Source organism: Jaculus jaculus, chromosome 1 (genome assembly GCF_020740685.1).
Source record: "Jaculus jaculus isolate mJacJac1 chromosome 1, mJacJac1.mat.Y.cur, whole genome shotgun sequence".
Taxonomy (NCBI): Eukaryota; Metazoa; Chordata; class Mammalia; order Rodentia; family Dipodidae; genus Jaculus; species Jaculus jaculus.
This window is the reverse complement of record NC_059102.1, coordinates 299,154,971-299,167,613: the sequence shown is the minus strand read 5'-3', so window position 1 is coordinate 299,167,613 and position 12,643 is coordinate 299,154,971.

The window sequence follows — 12,643 nt, the reverse complement described above, 5'->3', positions numbered from 1 at the left end:
ACTTGCCTACAAAGCCAAAGGACCCAGGTTCAATTCCCCACTATCCACATAAAGCCAGATGCACAGGGTATAACGTAGATCTAGAGTTCATTTGCAGTGGCTAGAGGCCCTGGTGTGCCCATTCTCTCTCTCTCTCTCTCCCCCTCTCTCTCTCTCAATCTCTCTCTCTCTCTTTGTCTGCCTTTTCTTCTCTTCCTTCCTCAAATAAATAAAATATTTAAAAATTTTTGAGATTAGATAGGAAATATTGTACACCAGCAAAATGAGAGTGTGATGTATGCATGAGACATGTGTGGGTGCAGGACCATTTTTCTGGTGGTCTTCACATCATGTACTAATATGCTAATTTCAGTTTGCTTGTTCAGGTGACTCCTATATGCAGCTTAAAATGCATCATCAGGGATGGAGAGATGGCTTAGCAGTTAAGCGCTTGCCTGTGAAGCCTCAGGACCCTGGTTTGAGGCTTGATTCCCCAGGACCCATGTAAGCCAGATGCACAAGGGGGCGCATGCATCTGGAGTTTGTTTGCAGTAGCTGGAGGCCCTGGTGTGCCCATTCTCTCTATCTGCCTCTTTCTGTCTGTTGCTCTCAAATAAATAAATAAAAATAAAACAAAAAATCCATTAAAAAATGCATCATAATATGGCTTCAGTCCCTGTGGTAAGCAAGGCAGGACTGACATTAGAAAGCACTTCAAGTTTCGAGTGGAAGATTAGAGTCATGGCTCACACCTATAATCTCAGCACTGAGGAGGCCAAGGCAGGAAGATTGTAAATTTGATGCCAGCCTGAGCTACATTGTTAGAATCTGTCTCAAAAACAAACAAAACCCCCAAACTGAGAGTGGAGCACTGTTTGGAGATTAATATTTACTAGGCAGGGTCCTTGCATGATAGTTGGCTCAGTTATACGTATGTTAATTAAAGTAATGCAGGACACCATGATAGCAAGTGAAATAGATTTGTTACCTTTTTTTTTCATGGACAAGCACCATTCCTACTTGATACTCTTTAATCATGCCATACAACCAGTTGCCAGGCCGTGGAGATAGCCTGGAGTCTGTGACTGAATTATATGGTAAATTGTAGCTTCACAGTTAAATCCTTTCAACCTAGTTCCTCATTAGGAGTACTATATCGGGCTAGAGGGAAGGCTTACTGGGTAAGGTGCTCGCCTGCAAAGCCAAAGGACCCTAGTTGGATTTCCCAAGACCCACATTAGCCAGATGCCCAAGGGGGTGCATGCATCTGGAGTTTGTTTGCAGTGGCTGGAGGCCCTGTCACCCCCATTCTCTCTCTCTCTCTCTCTCTCTCTCTCTCTCCTCTCTCTATCTCTGCCTCTTTCTCCCAAATAATTTTTTAAAAAAAGAAGTACTATATTGATCTATTTTCTTTCTTTTCTGCCTATGTTACTTAGGATTTTGGAAATCCATGTGCTTCTTAGAGTTGACTCCCTTCCATATAACTCTAAAACCTACATTCCCTCGTGACATCCAGGAGGGTACCCTGGAGGCAGATGACTTCCAGGCCACATATCCTCTCTTCCCTCTGCCTCCAACTTCACATAAAGGCCTTTGTGAAGACCTGCAACTCGAGTAAGTGCTTGTTTTCCCCATGCCTGCACTTAGGGACTTGGGAAATGAGAGCAGAAATCACCTGTTCTATATTATAGAGCAAACAAAAATAGCAATTAAGCCAAACTGGAAACTAGGATTTACTGGATTCAAGTGATCTTTGGGGGAGGCACATTTTCCAATTTAATTAGTGTATACTGAACAGCTGCATGGGAGATGGGTTCTGTGTGGTGCAGACACACGCAAGGGGCGCATTAAAAAGGAACACGGGGAGAAGAAAAGAATTCCGCATTGAACTTAACTAGGAGCATTCATTCGACTAGCAAATCACTTGACCGTGGATGGGAAGAGTCCTCCAGTGAGCCTCACGGGGAGACCTCTCAGCACCACGGCCAGCCCTCCCCCTTGTCTCCTCGTGAGATCAGCAGCGAGCTAAGCAGCTGCTCCCCTGGTATAATTCAGCTATTTTCTTTCTATTTTAATCAAAGCAGATTACTTTTGACTAAAATAGCGGTTCTGGACATAATCTACGTTGTATGACCTCTTTCATTTCATGTTTGTGGGAAGCTAATTTATCCTGACCAACATTGTTATGCTAATTACATAAGTGCAATTGCTCTTTCAGGCAATTTCTATTATGAGAACTCTTGAAAATGTGAGGGAGGAAAGAGACAAAAGGAGCAGACATGTAATTAGGGAGATTATGAAAATCCTTCCCCAGGTGTGAGAAAGTGGACTTTCAGTATGGGAATTTTGGTCTTTGTACTACGGTGCTGCATTCAAACTCTTCTGGGCTGGATTGAGTCTTCAGTTTCTTGGGGTAAAATCTCAGATGACTATAGGGCCAGAAAGCACTCTAAGTAAAATAAGCAGGGTTCACATGCATACATACACCAGAAGAGTGAGGACAATGGAGACCTGGGCCTGGCCAGAGTCTTGCTTCTCTGAAAAAGCTGCCAGCCCTTGGTACCAGGCACTTGACAATCACATAGGAAAAGAGCCACCACTGTAACTGGAGAAGCCAGAAATATTGGCTAAGTATCTTGGTTTTTAAGTGACTTTAATTTTTTTGCATAAAATATTGAGTTGGGTCAAATAATTTTACCCAAGAGGAGCATCTAGCAGTGCACCTAACGAGGCTTTTTGCTGTTGTCCCATCTCCATTATTAGCACTCAACATAATCCTCTGACATTAGATGCTGAGCAGGGCAGTTCCCTACACCAAGCTCATCTCCAGAAGACATGGATGTCATCTAATTCACTTCCATTCTAACGTTGTCTACCTGGGGATAGCATCAGCAGGTTGACCCCAGGCACTGTCCCCATTTCAGATGTCATTCTCACAGGTTGTGTGACCTGTGTGATCAGTGTTCCCGTGAGTGCCTTCTTGAGTTTGATGCATTTGCTATGATGGACACTTGACTTATTTCATCCGATTATTATAAGTGATGTTTTAAAGGACACAGAAGCCAGATGGACAAGGTGGGGAATGAGGGGCTTCCAAGCCCTTTTTCAGCACACCACCCTCTAGGAGCCTCTATCTATTCAGCACCTGGGATGCTCTCAGAATCCAGTTTTGTTTTGTTTTGTTTTGTTTTTACTGGAAATGTTCTCATGCAGTCATATTTAATTACATCATTGGTAATCAATGATCAACTCCACCTTCAGGACCTCTTTCCCTTCCAAAGACTGGGGGCAGGGCAGCAAGTCCCAAGCCATTAATCCTACCGAGTCTCTCCCCAACCCCCACCATACGTACACAAAGTCCAAGGGTTTTTTTTTTTGTTTGTTTGTTTGTTTGTTTTGTTTTTTCGAGGTAGGGTCTCACTCTGGTCCAGGCTGACCTGGAATTAACTCTGTAGTCTCAGGGTGGCCTTGAACTCACGGTGATCCTCCTACCTCTGCCTCCCCAGTGCTGGGATTAAAGGTGTGTGCCACCACGCCCGGCAGGGTTTTAAGAATGAATACATTTCAATATCACACAGCCATCTAGTGACCTCTGCTCTGTTTCATACAAGGGTCATTTCATATCAAGCTGTTTAAAAATGGTCTACAAATTAGTGGAAGTAAATACCACACGACAGGAAGACAATCTCTGGGGCTGTCCAGCCACTCCAGGGACATGGAATTTTAAGAAGCAGCTGTACTCTTGGCCCCAAATCATGAGGCAACCAAACCCTGAGGAGATCTTTTCTTTCCTTCCTTGTCATTAAGTCCAGACCAGAAAATGTGGAAGTCACACAAGCCTCCCGCATCACAACCTTCCACCTTCACCCCAAGGGCCACAAAGGAGCAACTTTGTGGACCACAAAAGCCAAGCACCTCCTGGCCATGTTTCCTCCTTTTTCTGGGAGTGGAGCATTGAAATGGGATAGAAACCCACTGAAGGAAGAAGGGCATCTGTTCCCTGGGATAGTTTCCTGTCTCAGCAAACAGCCATTTTCAGATCAAGTGTCACCAAGGGCCTATCTGACACTGATATCTATGTTCCGGGTTTAACTCCCTGGTCCCAGTCTGACCTCACCTTTTCCTCCACTAATAGCATCCTGCTTTCCGAGCTTCAAGCAGCTCTGGACTCCCAGTCACATTTTTTTTTTATTGTATATGTATTTATTTGAGAGAGAGAGAGAAAGGTGGGAGAAGGCAGGTAGAGAGAGAGCAAGAGAGGGAGAGAGAGGTGGGAAGAGTTAGGGAGAGAGAGAGAAAGAGAGAGAGAAAATGGGCACACCAGGGCCTCCAGCCACTACAAACAAACTCCAGATGTGTGTGCCCCTTTGTGCAGCTGGCTTACATGGGTTCTGGGGAATCGAACTAGGGTCCTTAGGCTTCTCAGGCAAATGCCTTAACTGCTAAGCCATCTCTCCAGCCCCCCAGTCACTTTTTAACTAGTAGTACCCTCCAGCCCTTCCTCTTACCTCACAGAGGCTCCCTGTTTGTCTCCACATTGACCTGGGCCTCAGGCTTCCCTCAGATCCCCAGCCTACCCTCTGCTCCCACTTTCACCAGGCTCACCCCACTCCATCCTCAGTCCAGTTCCTGAGAACTGTGCTTCTGAGGGCTTGAACCTAAAGGAATCAGACAAGAAAGACTGGTGAGCCTGGGAGAGGGTGGAGGGAAAGCTCTGAGCTGCAGCTGGAGAGCCACAGGCTGTAAACACTAAAATCTATTGTCTGGGAACACCGAGTGATTTCAAGACTCTTCAGAGAGAAGAGAAAGCAAGCTCAAGTGCCAGAAGGATGGGCTGGGAGGGGACTCCCTGCCTGGAGGGCCTGTGAGAGACTGACTCCAGGATCAGCACCCCAGCCAGCCATGTGACACACGCCTGTAATCCCAGTGCTTGGGCAGTTGTGGTAGAAGGATTATGAGTTCAAAGCCAGTTTCAGGTACATAGTAAATTCAAGGATAGTCTAGGCTACAGGAGACCCTGTGTCAAACAAAACAAATAAAATAAAACAAATGTGTTGGCCCTCCAGATTTTGCCTATCTTCTATTGCTTGGCCAGTTGGAAATGAAAATATTCTATTTAGAAAAAGTGGGATCCCGCTTTAAAGGAGTTTAAACAGGCAAATATCCATAATGCCGAATTGAAAAGGAGCATTATAAAGAGATGGCAGGGCTGGAGAGATGGCTTAGCAGTTAAGGTGCTTGCCTGAGAAGCCTAAGGACTCAGGTTCGACTCTCCAGATCCCACATAAGCCAGATTCACAAAGGTGAGGCACATGCAAGGTCACACTTGTCCACTAGGTGGCACAAGCGTCTGGCATTCTATTGCAGAGGCTGAGGCCCTGGTGTGCCAATTTGCTCTCTGTTTCTCTGTCTCTTACTCTCTAAAATAATAATATTTTTTTTTATATAAAAGAGGTAGCAGATCCCTACCCCCTTGGGATTCAGGAACCTAGATTTTGTCCAATCTGCAACTTGGAAGATCTGGAAAAACTAGTGTTCTCCAGGTATCCACTGGCTCCCTGAGTATGCCCTGTATAGTAACAGTTCTCTAAAGTAGCATGATAAATTGACCCAAACCTTAGTGGCTAAAGACAATGACCTCTCATCATCTCACAGATGTGTGAGTCAGGAACCTGGGCGCTGGGGTAGTCTCCTCAAGGCCTCTGTTGAGGTGGAAGCTGGGCCTTGGTCATTTCAGGCCAACACCAGGGGGGTCGGCTCTCCTGTTCACCCATATGGTTGTTGCCACAGTGCAGTCCCTCTCGACTCCTGTGGGGAGGTTCTCAGCTGGAGTAAGAGCCTCCATTCTCAAACGGCTGTTCACTGAAGGCTTCCTTCCACTTGTTACCATACGGGTTTTTGCAGAAGGCAGCTCATACTGTGGCAGCAGACTTCATGAGAGCCAGCAAGGGAGATTCCCGGTTTCTGGGACTGCACATAACAGCTTGCAAGTCACCATTCAACCTTAACAAGCAGTAAGTTGAGCAAACATACAATACAACCCTGCTAGCAACACAAAAGATGTAGGTCACAGGGAAACCACTGTCCCTAAGGCTGAAGACACGGACAGGTGTATACTGAGGATCACAACTCATCTAGCGGAGCAGAAACTCATTAGCAGAAACATCTGCAGGAATGAGAGACAAGTAGAGAAATCTGAACTGCAATTGATAATTGATGAGTGCTGGAGGCTTGAACAGGTCTGAGAATTTAAAATTCCAGAGAGACCCACATGCAGGGGAAGACCACATTTCTGTGCAACTTGCCTCTAGGAATTCAACCATATTTCCATATAAAAATCAGAGAAAAAAAAACACACCCTCAGGCTTCCAGTAGAGGAGGAGGAGAGAGACCATTTTGAAATATTCCAGAGGATTCAAGAGAAACTGTTTAACCACAGCTCTGAACTACTAGAGTTCTATCAGGGTTTAACTGACTTGGGGAGAGGGAGGTACTATAGCAATACTGTGACAAGTCACAGAGGAACGACTGTGCCTACACTTGGAGAGACTCACCTACCAGAACAAAAACTCGAGGGGTGGGGGGCCAGGAGCACCTGTGAGGTGCACAGCCTAGAGGCTCTGGCTCACTGGAAGATTGAGGCCCCATCAAAGAACTGTAGACGCAGGCTGGAGAGATGGCTCAGCAGTCAAGGCGCTTGCCTATGAAGCCTCAGGACCCAGGTTTGATTCCCTAGTACTCACCTAAGCCAGACGCACAGGGTGGCACAGGTGTCGAGTTTGTTTGCAGTGCCTGGAGGCCCTGGCATGCCCATTCTCATTCTCTCTCTCTCTCTTCCTCTCTCTCATAAATGAATAAATAAAAATAAAATATATAAAAAAGAACTATTGAGTGCTTCCACTTCCCCAGCAGGGGTGTCTCTTTGACATTGAGGCATGATGTTGTCATCTGTAAATGTTTTGGCCACATTCATAGCTATCTGGAGAGGCAATCAACCTGCATGCTGCAGGGTGAACAGAGCCACATCTTTCCTTTTACCCAGTACATGATGACCAGATATCAGGAAAAGTACAAGAACATATTTGATATACCTATTATTATGATGATGATTAGTTTATTATTATTATGATTAGAGGTAGGGTTTCACCCTAGCCCAGGCTGACCTGGAATTCACTGTGTAGTCTCAGGGTGGCCTCGAATTCATGATGATCCTCCTACCTCTGCCTCCCGAGTGCTGGGATTAAAGGTGTGCACTGCCACACCTGGCTGATATACCTATTATTGTGTAGTACTGTGGTGTTTGATTCAGGTGTCCCCCATAAACTTAGGTGTTCTGAATGCTATATCCCCAGCTGATGGCAATTTGGGAATTAATGCCTCCTGGAGGCAGTTTATTATTGGGGGCGGGCTTATGGCTGTTATAGCCAGCTTCCTCTTGTCAGTGTTTGGCATACTTTCCTGTCACTGTTGTCCATCTGATGTTGCCCAGGGGGTGATGTCCACCCCCTGCTCATGTCGCTGTTTTCCCCTGTCATCGTGGAGCTTCCTCTCAAGTCTATAAGCCAAAATAAACCAATTTTTTTCCCACAAGCTGCTCTTGTTCAGGTATTTTCTGCCAGCAGTGTGAACCTGACTGCAATGAGTACGTCCCGTTATAGTGGATTATTTTATGGATGACTTCTTCTACATCTAGTAATTCACCTAGGATTTTAAAATACACCTTGAAGCCGGGAGTGGTGGCACACACCTTTAATCCCAGCACTCGGGAGGCAGAGGTAGGAGGATTGCCGTGAGTTCGAGGCCACCCTGAGATGACAGAGTTAATTCCAGGTCAGCCTGGACCAGAGTGAGACCCTACCTCGAAAAAAAAAAAATATACACCTTGATTATGTTTCTATAGACTGCTGCTAATTTATATGAGCCACTAGGTTTCAAACTGAATGTACTAACCTATTACAGTTGGAGACTTCAAAGGCATTATTGTTTTTTCCTTAAGAGGTCTTCCCTTATTTCTTCTTTTAAAAAATTAATTTTATTTTTATAAAAGGTTATGCTTGGGCTGGAGAGATGGCCTAGCAATTCAGTGCTTGCCTGTGAAGCCTAAGGACCCCAGTTCGAGGCTCGATTCCCCAGGACCCACGTTAGTCAGATGCACAGGGAGGCATGTGCGTCTGGAGTTTGTTTGCAGTGGCTGGAGGCCCTGGAGCACCCATTCTCTCTCTCCCTATCTGCCTTTCTCTGTTACTCTCAAACAAATAAATAGATGAATAAAAGTATTTTCATTTATTTAAAAAAAGGTTATACTCATATCACCTCTTCCCTATCCTCTGAAGACCCTCCTCAGTGGAATTACTGGTATTCACTGTGAGATCCTGAGGGTCAGGTCAGGGGGCACCATTCCTTAGACTAACCCTATCCACCCTGTCTCACAATCTTTCCAGCCCTTCTTCCGCAGTATTCCCTGAGCCTTGGCAGATGAGTTAGAGATCTGATTCAGTGCTAAGTTCTCTGTAGCTTCTGGATTTCTGCATTGATTAGGGATTTTTTTTTTTTTTTTGATGAGAGAGAGAGAATTGGTTCTCCAGGGCCTCCTGCTACAGCAATCGAACTCCAGACATGTTTATCATCTTGTACGCATGTGCGATCTTGCACACTTGTGTCACCTTGTGCATCTGGCTCATGTAGGCTCCTTAGGCTTCACAGGCAAGCATCTTAACCGCTAAGCCATCTCTCCAGCCCTGTTTTATTTATTTATTTATTTATTTGAGAGCGACAGACACAGAGAGAAAGACAGATAGAGGGAGAGAGAGAATGGGCGCGCCAGGGCCTCCAGCCTCTGCAAATGAACTCCAGACGCGTGCGCCCCCTTGTGCATCTGGCTAACATGGGACCTGGGGAACCGAGCCTCGAACCGGGGTCCTTAGGCTTCACAGGCAAGTGCTTAACTTTTAAGCCATCTCTCCAGCCCTGTTTTGACTATTTCTGAGTGACCACAGTGTTTGTCACCATCTCTCTGGAGCTGGTTGCAGGCTGTCAGTGAGAGCAGTACTTTTGTCACCTGGGGCCCTGAAGATGTGGTAGCGGTGACCCATCGTGTGCTGGGTAGTTGGCTTCCTTTTTTGTCGTATTGGTGAATCCTGGATCTCCCTAGTATTCTCTGCCATCTGTAAAATAAAACAGATTCTCTATTCAAAATTGAGAGCAGCTTGGATTAAAGGAGATAAGCATAGATATTTGAGAGACTTTTACATGTGTATGCATGTGTATGCTCTTCTTAGCCAAAGAGCAGTGGAAGTTCTCTCTGGACTCTGTTGGTTTCCTGTCCATGGGGCTCCATCTTGGGTCCCAATAGCAGGTATGAGTTCTCTCCCACTGAGCAGGGTCTCATGTCCAGTCCTACAGCTGGCTACTTGCATAGACTAAGTGCCACCATTGCACAAGTGTGTACTACTTGCCTGGCTGGTTGGCTATATAGCTTGCAGAATCTCTTGTTTATTCATGCTGTTGGTAGACATTGTCCCAAGCAGCTCTCATAGCACTTTCCAATGCTGAGGGCTAGCCAGGAAGGAACTGTTTTCCCTCTCTTTTCCAGCATGGTCTCTCAATGTCCTATGAGGGCAGGCTGTGGTATCTTCGGTAGTAAGGTCTTACCTTTTAGCTCTGAGAGGTAACCAAGTGTTCCTGCTGGGGACCTAATGGGTCTCCTTGACCAACAACTCACTGTGAGGGAATGACCCAATTCTGGCCCTGGGTTTTGCCAGCCAGAGCCCATGGATTTAGGATTAGGTCATCTCTGCCTTCTATAGGACACTTTCGTTCAGGACTTTGTCCTCCCCCCTCCCCCATTGAAGGTTGTTGCAGTCAGGTGTTTCTTTGCTGGTAGAAATCACCCAACCAAGAGCAGATGGTGGGGAAAAAGAGGCTTATTTTGGCTTACAGACTTGAGGGGGAAGCTCCACGATGGCAGGGGCAAACAATGGCATGAGCAGAGGATGGACATCATCCCCTGGCCAACACAAAGTAGACAAAAACAACAGGAGAGTGTGTCAAACACTAACAAGGGGGAACTGGCTATAACACCCATAAGCCCACCCCCAACAATACACTGCCTCCTGCAGGTGCCAATTCCCAAAACCCCATCAGCTGGGGATCTAGCATTCAAAACACCTTAAGTTTATGGGGGACACCTGACTCAAACCAACAAGGGTTATATCTTGGACAGTGTTGTTTAGGAGGCAAGTTTCTGTGGTACTGATTCATTTTGTGGTTAGTGTTGTCTATTTCCCTTCACTCCTATCCTCTTTCCCTTACCTACCCCCATTATCCTACCCCATTCATTCTCTCTCTCTCTCTTTTGGTCCTTCTGTCCAACACACAGATTCTATAAACCCTTCTGTCACACAAAAGACAATATATGTTATCTGGGCATGGTGGTGCACACCGTTAGTCCCAGTACTCAGGGGCAGAGAAGTAGGAGGATCACTGTGAGGTAGGGTTTCACTCTAGTCAGGCTGACCTGGAATTTACTATGTAGTCTAAGAGTAGCCTCAAACTTACAGTGATTCTCCTACCTCTGCCTCCTGAGTGCTGGGATTAAAGGCATGCACTACCACACCTGGCTTGAATATAAGATTTACCCATACTTTGACTTACAAGTATGAAAGCTTTCTTTTGTACATTCTCACAAAACATAAAAAGAGGCATTTGGGGGCTGGAGAGATTGCTCTGTGATTAAGGCACTTGCCTGTAAAGCTTAACAACCCAAGTTCAGTTCCCCAGTATCATGTAAACCAGATGCTCAAAGTGGCACATGCATCTGAAGTTCATTTGCAATGGCTAGTGGCCCTTGTGTACTCATTCTCTCTCTTTCCTTGCAGATAAATGAATAAAAATAAAAATAAAAATAAAAAAGAAGCATTTAGTTCTTTCCCAGGGTCTGGGGTTGTATCCCAGTAGTAGAATATTTGTTTAGCATGCAGAAGGCCCTGTAGTCATCCTCATCCATGCACACACACACACACACACACACACACACACACACTTCTTTCACAGGAGGTAGGGAAACATAAAGCCGATGTACTTTACTATTAATGAGCTGGGTTAGAATCCTGGACCCATAATTTACTAGCATTCAGACTTTACTCAAATTACTTAAGCTCTCAGGGACCCTGTTAATAGAATCTTCACCTGTAAAATTGGGTCAACAATACATAATTCACAAAATTATGTCCAGGATTAAATTCCATATATACATCTATACAATGCATTTCTCAGAGGGCAAAGAGCTAGTTACTTGATAAATATTGGTTTTCTTTAAGATTCATGGAGAAACAAAGATGCTGAGAGTCTCTGAATAGAAACAAGGAGAAAATGGGATCCTACAATCTAGATCACTGGCCTCCATTGTAGCCTCTTCATTCACCCAGCTAGCAAGTTGTCATCTAAACATCTGGTCTCATCACTTACTCATCACAGCTTTGGACACTGATCCTGAAATGCTACAAAAGAGACGTGCCATTCAGTGCCCTGAGGATGAGCAGATTCATTCTCTTCATGCGAAGAGGAGCATTGTGGGTAGTGCCCGTGGAAGCACTGTTATGCCTCCTTTCTGAACCAGCTTAGATTTTTTGGTTTGTGTTTTAGTCATTGAATATGAATGGATGAAAAGTGAGAACACATAAAAATCAGCAACAGAATGTCTTGAGGCTCAACCAACCTCTCCCCAGCTGACTCCCAGACAGCTGGACATTGAGTGCTCCTCTCTTGCACCTAGTATGTTGCCCTTGCTTGGCTCAGATGGTCCAGAAGCAGGAGCTTTGAAGCATTAAAAGCAGCCACAGGTGCATGCACTGCACCCTGAAGTTTGGCTACACAGTGAAGAGTGGCAATGAGAAGCAGCCAAGACCCCAAGGGGGCATGGGAGAGGCTCCAAAGCAGGAGAGGTGTGGTAGTTAATCTCTGGTTGGCAAACTTGGCAGAATTTAGAATCACCATGAAAACAAGTGTCTTGTCATGTCCCTTAGGGATATATATATATAATACCCTCCCTGTTGTTGGCAGTGCCATTCCATGGGCTGGGGGTCTTGGACTGCATAAAAAGGATAACACTTGGGGCTGGAGAGGTTGCTTAGTGGTTAAGGCACTTGCCTGCAAAGCCTAAGAACCCAGGCTTGATTCCTCAGTACCCACATAAAGCCAGATGCACAAGGTGGCACATGCATCTGGAATTCATTTGCAGTGACTGGAGGCCATGGCATGCCCATTCTCTCCCCCCTCTCTTTCTCAAATAAATAAGTTAAAAAAAAAAAAAAGATTAAGCTAGCTGAGCATCAGTATTCATCTCGGTTTCCTGGATGTGACAATGTGATTCCAACTTCCTGCTTCTGCCATGCTTTCTCTGCCATGATGATCTTCCCATTAAAACTGTAAGCCTTCCTTAAGCTGCTTCTGGCATTTTGTCCCAGTAATAAGGAAGTAACTGAGACAGGAGGTTACTGGCTCCAGGGCCCGGTGTTTGTGACTGAGATGCCCTGACCATTTCATTAGATGTGAAGAAGAGTCATAGAGCAGATGAACCCAGGGGTGTGTCTCAGCCACTGGAGAATTCCATAGGTCTTTTCTAGCTAGAAAAGTGAAATAAATGGTCTGAATGTTGAACAGTCTA